Source organism: Lacerta agilis, chromosome 7, assembly GCF_009819535.1.
Source record: "Lacerta agilis isolate rLacAgi1 chromosome 7, rLacAgi1.pri, whole genome shotgun sequence".
Classification (NCBI taxonomy): domain Eukaryota; kingdom Metazoa; phylum Chordata; class Lepidosauria; order Squamata; family Lacertidae; genus Lacerta; species Lacerta agilis.
Window position 1 is genome coordinate 32,421,943 of NC_046318.1, and position 12,661 is coordinate 32,434,603.

The 12,661-nt window shown below is 43.2% G+C and overlaps 1 protein-coding gene across 3 annotated transcripts in view; it reads left to right on the forward strand.

Moving 5' to 3' along the window:
* Window positions 1-12,661, forward strand: part of ZNF516 (zinc finger protein 516) — a 120,843-nt gene that overhangs the window by 2,904 nt on the left and 105,278 nt on the right. The window contains exon 1 of one of the 3 annotated variants that reach the window (XM_033154781.1): window positions 4,837-5,231. The exons of the other annotated variants lie outside the window; for them this stretch is intronic. The gene's annotated coding sequence lies outside the window, so the exon portion shown is untranslated. Of the gene's footprint in view, window positions 1-4,836; window positions 5,232-12,661 lie in introns of those variants that run through there. 3 annotated transcript variants of the gene reach the window in all.

A 12,661-nucleotide genomic window follows, 5' to 3' on the forward strand; every position in this document is an offset into this window, starting at 1 on the left:
GAATGATTATTTATATCACTTTAAAAGGCATTGCTGTTAAAGACGGTTTTGTTGTTCTTTGGCCTTTAAGGTAGTGCAGATTCACACCACCTCTGTAACATAATGTGTGTGTGTTTGTTTGATTTCTTCATGGTTTTCAAAGCAGACAGCTGTGTAGCCAAATAATAATAATGAATCAGGCAGTGCCGTCTGGATTCTTTCTGCACCAAGGTTTTTTTTTTTAAATGCTCAAAAATAATTTACATTTAAAAGTCCGCTTAGCAAATGTCAGATTTAACCATCATGGCACAACAGCATGACTGTTAGGCAGCATACTTTGTGAATGCCACACCACACAATGACCACATTCATGGAAGGAGCAATCCTATACTATGCTTCAATTATGTCAGGCTGTGGATTTGCAAGATACTTCTGCTACGCCCACCATGGCAGCAATGTCCATCCCACTTGCATACCTTGAGAGGTTTGGCCCTTCGGGGTCCAGGCGGCGGGGGGGGGGGGGGCGCTAAGCCCATAAGCCCTTTGCCTCCTTTAGAGAACAACCCTGAGCCAGATTTTTCTAGGGGGTTAGGAAAAAATCCATGGGCATAGCCGGGGGGGGGCAGGGGGGTAGCTGACCCCCCTAGATCAAGCAAAACATTAGAAATACTTGACTAACTGACCAATCACATTGGTTCTGTCCCCCAACAAAAGTCCTCCCCCCCACAAAAGTAGACCCACTGAATTCAATGGAACAATGTAAGTCTGTTTATTCATTTGAATGGGTCTACTCTGACTTAGACTAGTACGGGATACAGCCCAAAGGAACAACATGTATGATAATGTCAAAGACTTATTGAACAGCATCCAGGATGGAGGTGATTCTGGAAGGAAAGTGTGTGTGTGTGTGTGTGTGTGTGTGTGTGTCTAACTAGCCACTCCAGCAGGGATTGTACAGTGGCTTGACACAGACATGAGGGTAGTAGCTCGATATTAAGGACATCTTCACCTGTTGCATCTGTCTGAAATAGAGCTTTTCTGCAGGTCAAGAACCTCTCAGAGGAACCCCTGAGAGCATGCTGGTCACTGTTGCAGGTTATGGAGTGGATTTTGATCATGATGAGTACAAAATGGGAGTGGGGTGGATCCTGTAGCTGTTGTGATCAAGGGAAAGACAAATATTGTAGTCAGTTTTTTTTACTGTTCCTTGTTTGTTCTGTGTATATTTACCTAAAAACCAATAAAATGATTTTTTTAAAAAAGAGAGAAGAGAGAATATCAAGCAGTAGCCAACAGCTCTCCAGCATAATCTCTGTAGAGGGATGCAAATTGGGTGCTTGTGAGCAGGTGAGAGAGAGCAGTGACTGGTGCTGCCTGAGTGCTCACCCCATGCTCCTTCCCCAGCCTTCCCCCTTGTGGGCTCCCATATGTGTGGTGCTCATTTCCTGTCCTACTCCATGCATCTCGGTTGTGATCTTGTAAGGCAAAAGTGCACCTGAGTGTCTCACAAGCAGTGGCAATAGTTGCAGTGGAGTGCCTGGCCTTTGCCAACAGGTAGCCTTGTTGGGAAGCAAGAGAACATCGTGTAAAAGGCAGCAGGCAGTGCGGCTGCTGTAAATAAAACTGTACAGTTTAGACAAGACGGACGTAGTTGCACATAGCAAAGGGGATGTGGTAGAGAGAGACACTTGAAGCAGGCATACATTACAGGATGTGTTCCCCCCTTTATTTACTTAGTTGTCGGGATGGAGTGGAATTTGGTGATAGGAATGGTATCTGGAGTCCTATGGTGAGTTACCTGCTAAAGTTCTAGGCAGTGGGCTGAAAGATCTCATGTGTGTTGTGAGGTCTGTCTGTGTTGTGTAAAGTGCTCCTTTTGTCATGGGGGGATCTTTTCAATCAGCAGAGTTCTCCCTTGTGAGCTCTGTAAGCGTGCACAACATGAGACCAGAGCAGTGTTCAAAATTTGCCAGGCGTGTTTTGCACCTGGCTATCGGTCACTTGCAACCAAGTGAAGATGTGCGGGCGCCAGGATGGTGCCTGACATCTCCCCCATCTGGAGGTCCAAGCCTGGGCATCCTTGGGTCTTGCCTGTTTTCACACACTAACAGCTCGTCCATTAGAATTTTATCTGTGGGATTTTATCTGCACAACTGGAACGCATTTCATTCCAAAAATGGCAACGGGGCGTTCCATTTTGGCAGCTGTAACCCTGGTTTAAGGAGCCATTTGGCGCCTAGCTTATACAGGGTGAGTCCTTTAAAAGAGGCCTTGTGGATACAGAGTACACATGTTCCATGGGGCCTCATTTAAAAGACTCACCCTGTATATCTGAGTTTCTAACAGTGAATCAGAGTGATACATAGCTCTATGCACCCTATCAGCTGACTTAGGATGTCTCTGTGTGGGGTTTATTTACTGATGGTGGTGTGCTATGAATGGGTCCTATGCTTTGCCATGAGGATGTGACTAGAGTGATTGTCCATGCAGGGGTGGCTTAACCCCCCCCCCTTCCACTGATATCTCAGCTGTTTGTGTGGATTCTTTGTGATAGGCTGAGCACTGATGTAATATTGTGCTATTGATGGGGACATGCCTGTGGACTGAAGGATTGTAGGATACGATGTCTGTAGTTCTTCCCTGTGTGGCCCATGACTGCCTGATGTTGGCCTTTTTAATCCTGGAACGGCTCTGCCAGCAGAGTGCTCTACATATCTGTCAGGGTGACGGCCCATCTGGCATTCTGCCTGCGTAGTAGCATGGCTTTGCCAGTTTCTACGGCAAATCTCAAGTATACGATTGCACCCTAAAAATGAATAGCTGGAATGTATCCTTCCCTGCTTTGCACTTAGCAATTTCTTTGCTTTGCGATTTCATTTGTTTCCTGTTATATCAGTATTATAATTGATTCTGGTTTTGTATGAGGAACATACTGCCTGTTAGTATATTGATTGTTCGGGGCAAATGAGGTTTCTGTGCTTTCCAGGATAAATGGTTGATTTCTTGGGTTTTTCCATGATCTGTATTTGGGTTAAGGGGCAGGATGGACAATTGAAGGCCTAAATTTGCCCTTTTGTCTAGAAGCCAGCTGCCCACTTTTTTCAGAAGATGGTCAGAACTATTTCTTGTTAGAGAGAAACCTGAGTAGGTTCAAAGAAGAGTCCTTTATGCTTTGGCCTTGTGCCACATACTTTATTTCATAGCTGCTATGCTAAATGAGTTAACTACCAAAGGGTTTTTCATTAACTCACTTGGCAGCCATATATTTAACTTTTTGAAAAAAAAAGTGTACAGTAACTTAAAGAGGACAAAACCTCACACGAGGAACATTTTGCTGTTCAGCTGCATAGTTTTAAGAACCAGATTTATTTATTTTTTAAAATCATTTCCTCCTATTTGTTCTCTCCATCTCAACCTGGGACAAGAGTGGGTAGGGGAGATCTATCAATATTTCAGCAGCTAGTTGCCATAGGCGAGCAGTAACTGAATATAGTCCTCACCCCTTGAACTCCGATGTCACCAGTCCCCTCTGTTTTATTAGGTCAGGCGTGCACTCATTGTTACACACTGTGGTGTTAGCAAGAACATTGTTCATGTTACAGAACAAGCCACGGCAGCTTTCAGGCCATGTGGTGTTAGCAGTGGTGTTGTCTGTTTTCCTACTTGACACCAATAGGCAAATGCTATGTATACCTAGTGCTATTTTTCCAGAAAAAGAGGTGCTGGGACTCACCATGAGCGCCTCCCTTGTACTCTTACAATTATAATGGTGCTCACCTGAGGGTTGCCCAGAACTGAGTTCTGGTGAGTTCCGGCTGAAAAAAGGCCCTATGCATACAGTATCCATTTATTCATGATTACATTTCCACCAAGAAGCTCACAGTTGCCTCTTTGGTAGGTCTGTTTGGTAGGTCAGACCGAGACTCCGACTAGCCACGGTCATTTCATGAGTCTCATAGCCAAATAAATTTTTGAACACTGATCTTCCAGGTCCAACATTTTAGCCATGACACCACACTGGTGTAGACTTATGCACTTCTTGAGAGAAAGTCCTGCTGAAATCCCTGGGGCTTCCTTCAGGGGGGGGCAGGTAGAAACCTCCATAGGATCAACCTGTTTAAGCATATTTACATTTCCCACATCTGCCATGCAAAAAAGGGAAAACCCACTTGGCTGAAATGTATGTTCTGCTTTCTGCTCTGTAGGCGCAGAAATAGTGGTTCAAAAGTGCACTTACAAGCACAATCCTATGCATGCGTAAGCCAGAAGTAAACCCTATTTTTTTCCTCCAGTGGAACATCTTCCAAATGAGAATGCACAGCCTAGGGTCGGAGGCTGAGGCTTCAGTCCTCTGTACACTAACCCACTGAATGCAACGGGACTTCCTCCTGAGCAACCATGCGTAGGGGGAAGTGCGCTTTTAGGATTATTTCTGAGAACTACTGCTGACATGCCTGACAGACCCCCCTCAGCGACATTGGCACCAGTATTGGAGAAAGGTAGTGTCCTTTCAAGGTGCAGTTGTTTGCAGCAGGGTAGCAGGAGTGGCTTTGCCCTACCCACTGTGGCAGTGTCAGCTTTTATTATATTCTGAGACTACAATTAACTATCCCAGAAGAAGCAAAAACAACAACAAACCGATGACCCAATACTGGTAATAACCAGGATAATAAATGATGTTTGAGATTTTTGAGTGCTGCTTGGAGCTGCAAGGATTGGGGGGACGGTACGTAGAGATTATACCTGTGAAGGACAGAGCCAGAGCTCTGTTTTCTCTCCACCCCCTCCCACCCCAAAAGCAGCTTGTTGCTGTGTGTTAGTCTGGAGGAAGGAGGGAGGGGAAAGCAGCAGAGAGGCGAAGAAGGGAGGAGCTTCGCCCTGGCAGGCGGCTCTCACCCTCAGTTGTTTTCTCCCCCTTTTTCTGTAGCCAGAAACGTCACACAGCCATGTAACTGTAATACAAGAAGTGAAAGAGGCAGAGAGAGAGAGAGAGAGAGAGGGAGAGAGAACAGGCACAGCTCAACTTCTAACCCTTAACAAAGGCAAGAGAGAGAGAGAGAGAAAGGATTTGTCAAGGCACTACCCAAAAGAAAAGAAAAGTGGAGGTGGGGTGGGGAGAGACCGCTGCAGCCCCTGAGAAACCAGGCGAGGCTCAATTTCTGGAGGAGGAGAAGCAAGCAGCTCTGGAGGTTAGAGCGCTGCCCTCTTGGATTATGTGGGGCTCCTGTTGGCGGAGGACACTGACTCGGGAGGTAATTGCTTTCTATTTTCAACTTGAGTTTTGTTATTGTGGAAAAGGGAGAGCAGCGAGGGAGCGTCGCAAGGCGTGGCGAGCACAGCAATTGTTGCACAAGTGTTTAAAAGGGAGGAGGGAGGAGGAAAAAGCATGAGTTGCAATGGTTTGGCTGGCTGGGTGGAAGGGAAATAGGCAGCATGCACAGATGTAGATAAATAGTTAAGATGCCGCACAGTGGGGGATTAGTCGCATGCAAACCCCCCCCCCCGCCTCCAATAGCTGGGAAGCTTTCCTTGGGGAAAGAGGGTAGTGGGAAAACTGGGGGGGGGGTATTAAACAGGAGATCCTTACTCGAGCCTGGAAGAGGCGAAACTTTAGCAACCCAGATGTATTTCTTGGGCGTGAGATGAAGGCAAGCGCAGGTCTGCATAACAAAGGGAGAAGGATAGATCGCGGCTTGCAGATCTTAGATGAACTCTCATTCTTGTACTGGGCTTTTTCAGAGGAGTGGGTAGCTGGGAATCCAAAGCCCGTGCGTATTGACGCAAATATGCATTCGTTCATTGAAATGGGAGAGACTAGTCGCTGTTGTTGTTGTTGTTATGTCATGTTGCATCTTAATCACTGGGGAGGGAGGTCTGCACAGAGTGTTCTCCGGAGTTCTAAGGCCTTGACAACTTATAAAAGAGTTGAAAAGTTGACATCAGGCCTTACATTGTTGTAAGTATGGAATGGCAGGCTTCCTCTGCTGTGTAATCAGCGGCTGCATTTAGAGATGAAACAAATCCCACAAAATGTTTTCCCAACCCATGATGTGTCTCAGCTAAATAATAAAAACAGAAACAGCCCTTCAGCTCAGTCCACAAGATGACTATTGCTCTGAAACATAAATATTCCAGCGGCTATATACATATTATTTTCTTGTGTTTGTGTAAGGGAGAAGAGAAGCTTGTTTTGCGAGGTTGCTTTCCTTTTCTGTCAGTATGATGTTTAATTGTATCCTACCAAAATCTGAAAGATGTCATGTTGATACTTGCATAGGTATATAATTGAATGCTCTCTGTCAGATTGGTAGGAGAGAGGGAATCGAGTTATGTATGGGTTTTCTAATAAAACTGGAGGCTGAGCTCGCATAGGAACATTTGTGGCATAATTAGTACTAGAGCTCAGTTATTCAAGGAGGCGTCTTCAGTTTCACAAGACTTACTGCCATAGCCATCTTGAGTAAACTCTGAGTAATAAAGTGATCTTCAGTTCTGTTTGTTTTACTCTGAGTCATTTAATATTAGGCATGCCTTTATTTAGACCTTAGACAATGTGTAAGATGCAGTTAAGAGGCCTCTCATTCATTTGCAGGGCCTTAATCCCTGAAAGCTATATACACCACCAGTAGGATTTTTTTTTGGGGGGGGGGGGGGAAATACTGAAGCATTTGAACACTTATATCTAATGCATACAGGTGAAGATTTGTTTAGATAAAGCTCAAATTCAAAGTTGATGGCAACTGTAAATGAGTATATTCTTCAAATCTGGCATGCACAACATTAGGAACAAAAGAAAGAGCCCTGATGGATCAGACTCTGTTTCCCACAGTAGCCAAACAAATGCTTCTAAGAAGCCCATATGAAGGCAGTAGGTGTTCAGGAAATGGCATTTTTTATTTGGTGGTATGCTGCATTTGAACATGGAGGTTCTATAAAACCATCATATCTAATAACAATGGATAGACATATCCTCCATGAATTTGCCTAATCTTCTAAAGTCATCCAAGCTAGTGGTCATCACCACATCTTTTGGCAGTGAATTCCCTAAATTAATGATGCTTTGTGAATTGGCATTTGGTGTGTGTTTTATATGTGTCAAGAAAAACAAAGCCGTGATAATTCAAAAATAAGCAGTGATAACTCAAAAAGGATTATTAGTGGAGAACAATGTTTTGAATCAGGCTGCACAACTTAAGCATTTTATATGTTTAGCTGATTGGAAATGTTAATTTTTCTTTTATCAGGCATGGGGACAGTTTGTAATCACTAACCAGATGATAACCCAGTAGCATAAATTGGTTGGGGAATCAGATGCAGCTTTTTACAGGGACGTGCAATGGGTCTCTGTGGCTATGCAATGTATGAATAGTTATTAAAATCATTCAAAATGGAAAAATGCATAATTCATATGTTTTCAGTGGTGGAAAGTCAATCTTCTTGAGAAGCAGGCTGCACCGCAAGTTTTTCATTGGCTCTGCACCTACAGTAATTCCACAGTTGTATCCACACTTACTCTGGAGTAAGCATCACTGAACACAGCAGGCCTTACTTCCAAGTGAATGCAGTCAAACCTTGGTTCCTGAACGCCTCCATTATTGTACGTTTCTGCTCCCAAATGCCGAAAACCCGGAAGTAACTGCTCCGGTTTTCAAACGATTGCTACGCGGCTTCCCCTTTGAGTTTCCCTGTTGTATTGAGGCTTCCACTTTCCGCTTTTGGTTGTTGAAGATTTCAGAAGTCGAACGGTCTTCCGGAATGGATTATATTTGACAACCGAGGCTGGACTGTATACACAGGTTGGTCTGCAATCCGTATACACAACTTGATCATACGCTTGTATGTTTATACAGAGGTCTGAAGAAGTTCAACTGATTTCCTAGGAAGTGTAGCCTCACCAATAAATACTGCTGATGGGGCAAGAAAGGAACAGTGAGGTCTCCCTCTACCCTTCACCTCAAGAGTCTCCTAGGGAAGTCTCTCAGGAGCACCTCTATGAGCAGTGAGATAATTAATGTATGGTTGTTAGCAGCAAGTGCCCTTAAAGGTTCTCAGCCATTCTTATCTGATACTTGACTAAGTCAGTCCAGGAATAACCATTGCTTTCTTTGTTGACTTCTTTACCTGTTACATATAATGATCTTACTGATGCTCCAGAAGGTATCTTAGCTGCTGGAGTTTGGTAAGAGTTGTAGCTCAGTGGTAGAACATCTGTTTAATCCAGGTAGGGCTGGGAATGTCCCCTTGCCTGAAACCTCAGGGAACTGCTTTCAGTCAGTATGGGCAGTACTGTGCTAGACGGACTTCTGAAGAAGGCAGAAGGGGATTTAAGCTTGCCCTAGTACTAGGTATGGGACTGCAACAACTTGTTGCGGTTTGCTGGTTCTAGATGGCAGGTTTTTATTCAGGTCCTGTGGTGATTGCAGTAATATTTAAATCCGCTGCAGTACCTACATATGTGTCAGTGAATATCATCTCATTAAAAAGAAGAAGAAAGAAATCCAGAAGGATGTCTCTTAAGTTCTAAGAAGACCCAATATCAGTGCAAACAACAAATCAAAAGAAGCACGGCGTTCTAAATCTTTGCTTCAAATTTTATTCCAACATCTCATGACTTATTTTATTCTGTGTGGAAGGCACAATTCACTTCACATAAATGAGCAATCTGCACACTTTCAGGTGCTACTGAAATAAATAAATAATTTATTTATTTCAGTTTTTAATCTTCTCCCATGAGGCATCCCAAAGCAATTTATAACATATAACACACACACACACACACACACACACACACACACTCACTGTATCTGGGTTGTGTTAACTTTTACTTAGAGCAGACCTATAGAAATTAATAACCATGATGAACTTAATTTCAATGGGTCAGCTCTAAGCAAAAGTTAGTTGAATGCACCTCTATATCTCTTTCCCATATCTTCTACTTCTGAAAGTTACCAGAATAACAACAATATCAGAACCAAATAAGGAGAAATCAATAGCACCCTTATTTTTCATTTGTCAGATAGGCCAACTTGAGAGATGTATTCATGACCCTGTTCAAGGACACAGAAACTGATCTTTTAGTTCTTCTATATGTTGTCTTGATTTGTTCAGATGCAGAGTGTCAGTCCTTTGTTGTTCTGTCCAAACAGTGTGATGCAGGAGATTTTAGGGCTGTTTACACCTAATCCATCCATGTGAAGTCATAAGTGAGACTGTGCTAATGGCTGCACACACTCTGTTAATATCATATTCAAGATTACTATCTTGCACTGTGTTGTGAAAGGACCTGTTGTGGTTTAATGGAACCAGGGTTTCATCTTATTCACAGTTTTGAATTAAGCACTTGCTTAATGCTTTCCATCCATCCATACAAGTTGTTTCAGGATTGGAAACTATGTAATACTACCTGCTTGGTAGGAAAGTAAATTTGTAGCACTGATCTGCCTTAATCTAAACTCCAGCACAGGAAGCTGTACTGTAATAGCATCTGGCTGTTTAGAAAGACCTTGTCCAAACCTTTGCATTTCATTGGTAATTTTTTCAAAAATATGTTTACATGCTTCAAACTGTGATGTATTTCTTCTCGGGAGCAGTAATTAGTATTGGTTCTTGTGTTTTTTGTCAAATTTTGTTCACATTTTAGACAGAGCCATGTGTTTTGGTGTCATTGGATGTGTGTATTTTCACCTACATGGAAGGCAATAACTTATTGCATCCATTGCAAGAGCTGTTGACACCTGTTACTGTAATGCATTGCTTCTGACAAATGATGGCCAACTAAGGACTACCTCTGATGTTCAGAAATATGCGAGTGCTTTCTTGACCCCATTTTATGGCTGAAATTATTACCAGGGCTTTCTTTTCAGGGGGAACTCACAGGAACTCAGTTCCAGCACCTCTCCGGGGGCACCATTGTCATGAAGGAAGTGTCCATGTCCGAGTTCCAGCACCACTTTTTCTAGAAAAATAGCACTGATTATTACCATTAATGTAATAGTTAAAACAGAACAGCTTTCTCTGGCTGTGTGCCTTCCATATGTTTTGGACTGCAACTGCCGTCATCCCTGACCATTGGCCATTCATGCTGGAGCTGATGGAAGTTGTAGTTCAAAATATCTGAAGGGAAACAGTTTGAGAATTCTGGAACACAGTGACAGGGTCCAGAACTGCTGTTAAGAGAGCAATTCTTTACTTGTTTCATGATGGGGAAGGCTCTGGAATTGACTTTGGCATTCCCGAATAGTCCTTATAGTCCTGTCTTTCTCAGATTGTGAGAGTGGCATTAAAAAAGCAGAGGGAAAACAACTGTTTTTCTCTGGAAGTGCCAAATTGTATGGGTGGTTTTTGCAACATATACTTCCTTTCTTCAGGGGATGATCTCAAAACTGACTTCTCCTCCTGTAAGGGTGAAATGAGATCCTGTGTGGGTTGAGAAAGAGAGAGAGTTGAGTGTCTTTGTGCATGCTCAGGTCGATATTGAATCACTTTTGAGCAGCGATAGCTGGAGATTTGTAATATTTTGGTTCCACGTTGCAAAAAAGAAATGTTAAATCTGGAAAATTAATGGCCAGATAGCAAAATTCAGAAGAAAGGCTCATTTATTTTAGTCAGCTTCAGTATGCTGTAAATGTTTGTACTTTGCAGCAACATTCCTTTTTCAAAGCAGACACCTTACGTATTGTAAACGTTTATACATTTTCAGTGCTAGGTTAAACTGTTATGACTCACTTATGGCAAAACTCTGATCTCCACTCAGTCGGCGTAATCTTCGTTATTCTGTTGGCATGGCAGTTTTGCAGTGGTGCAAAGATAATACGTTTACAGTCCTGTGCAGACTTAATGTGGGAATGAGCTGTGGTAGAATCTACTTCAGAGTAGCCCGGATAGGTCTGGGCTGTTGGTCTTTGTTTATGTTTACTTTAACCTCCTCTTTTTGCATGGTTAATTATTTTTAATTGGAAATCGTGCAATTAGAGCTTTGCAGTGTAAACGTTAAATGATCAGAGTGAATCGTTTTTGAATTGTTCACACTGTTGTAACTTACATTAGTGTAGTTTCGGTGCAAGTGTTGACTGCATTGGGCATTTGACATCCAGCAAGTGCCCTGTCTCATAGTTCAGTGAAATGAGCTTCCTGTTTGAGGCGCACTTGCCTTTTCAGAGGTAGTGCCCAGTATAATAGTTATTCTACAAACAGATGGTAGCCTCGTTTTTAATTATATCCATGTTGCTTTTTATTGTAATTTCATGCCTTTCGCTGGAGATCTGCATGGCTATATGATTCCCGAGAACACATTTTCTATTGCTGATTTATCCTTGTGTTCTTGAAGTTTGATTACAGCAACCGTTGTTTATGCCAGTGCTCTCAAGGCACATGCTTATGTTCTGAGATGTGCTTCGAACAAGGCTGGGGTTGGGTGGGGGATTTATTAAGTAGCTGCCAAATAACTTATTACTCAATAGTAATAGTACACATGTTTTGTTCTGTATGATTTATGGATTTATTGCTTCTTAACTATGAGGTAATGGCTTTAATATTATGTTTTGCAAGCTAGCTTTATTTTTAGCCTAGCTTATCCAGTCAGTGTCAGAAGCTTCTCCTCTAGAACTACAATACAACATGGTCGAGACCTGAGACCCACCTCTGACCCCCAGACAGGAATATGGCCCACTTCTACATTTTAACTTTTGATGTATACTTAATAGTGCTAGCATCTCATCACATATCACACACTGAGGTGCTGACATGCAGATTTTTCCAATACACATGAGCCAGTATTTCATGTGCAGTAAAGGTAAAGGGTAAAGGGACCCCCTGACTGCTAGGTCCAGTCGCGGATGACTCTGGGGTTGCGGCGCTCATCTCGCTTTACTGGCCGAGGGAGCCGGCCCACAGCTTCCGGGTCATGTGGCCAGCATGACTAAGCCGCTTCTGGCGAACCAGAGCAGCGCACGGAAACAGCGTTTACCTTCCTGCAGGAGCGGTGCCTATTTATCTACTTGCACTTGACGTGCTTTCGAACTGCTAGGTGGGCACTGGGCAGGAGAAGGGACCGAACAATGGGAGCTCACCCCGTCGTGGGGATTCGAACCATCAACCTTCTGATCAGCAGGCCCTAGGCTCTGTGGCTCAAACCTTTCAACCTATTAAAATAGCTGTAGCCCTCTTGATTTCTGGCAGTCTTGTCTAAGCCTGTGGCTAATATTGAGCATTACTATTGCATTATTTTACAAAAAAAAAACCCTTTCTCTCACTTTTCCCCTTTCCTTAAGTTTCACCACTTCCCTCCTTTTTCTGTCACCTCTGGTGACTTTTTCCTCTGCCTACCTATGTGCACCTTCTGTCCTCCATCTTTGCCTCCCCCTTGCGCTTCCTTTGTCTGTTGTCACTTGCTACCATCTCACCTTCTTTCATGATCCTTTCTGTCACCAGCTATCTGCCTGCTGCCTCTCTCTCTGCTCATGCCTTCTTCACATTTCTGTTACCTACTCAAATATTTCTACTCTTTCTCTCACCTTCTTTTTGTTTCCTTTCATCTGTTGGCATTGCCGTTCTGTCTCTCTCTTTCACCTTCCTTTTTACTGTGCTCACTTTCTTCCATCTTGTGTCACCTTCTCTGCCACCTTTAATTCACCTCTCCGTGACTTCTGAAGGTCAACTTGCCTGAGATCAAAATGAACAGCAT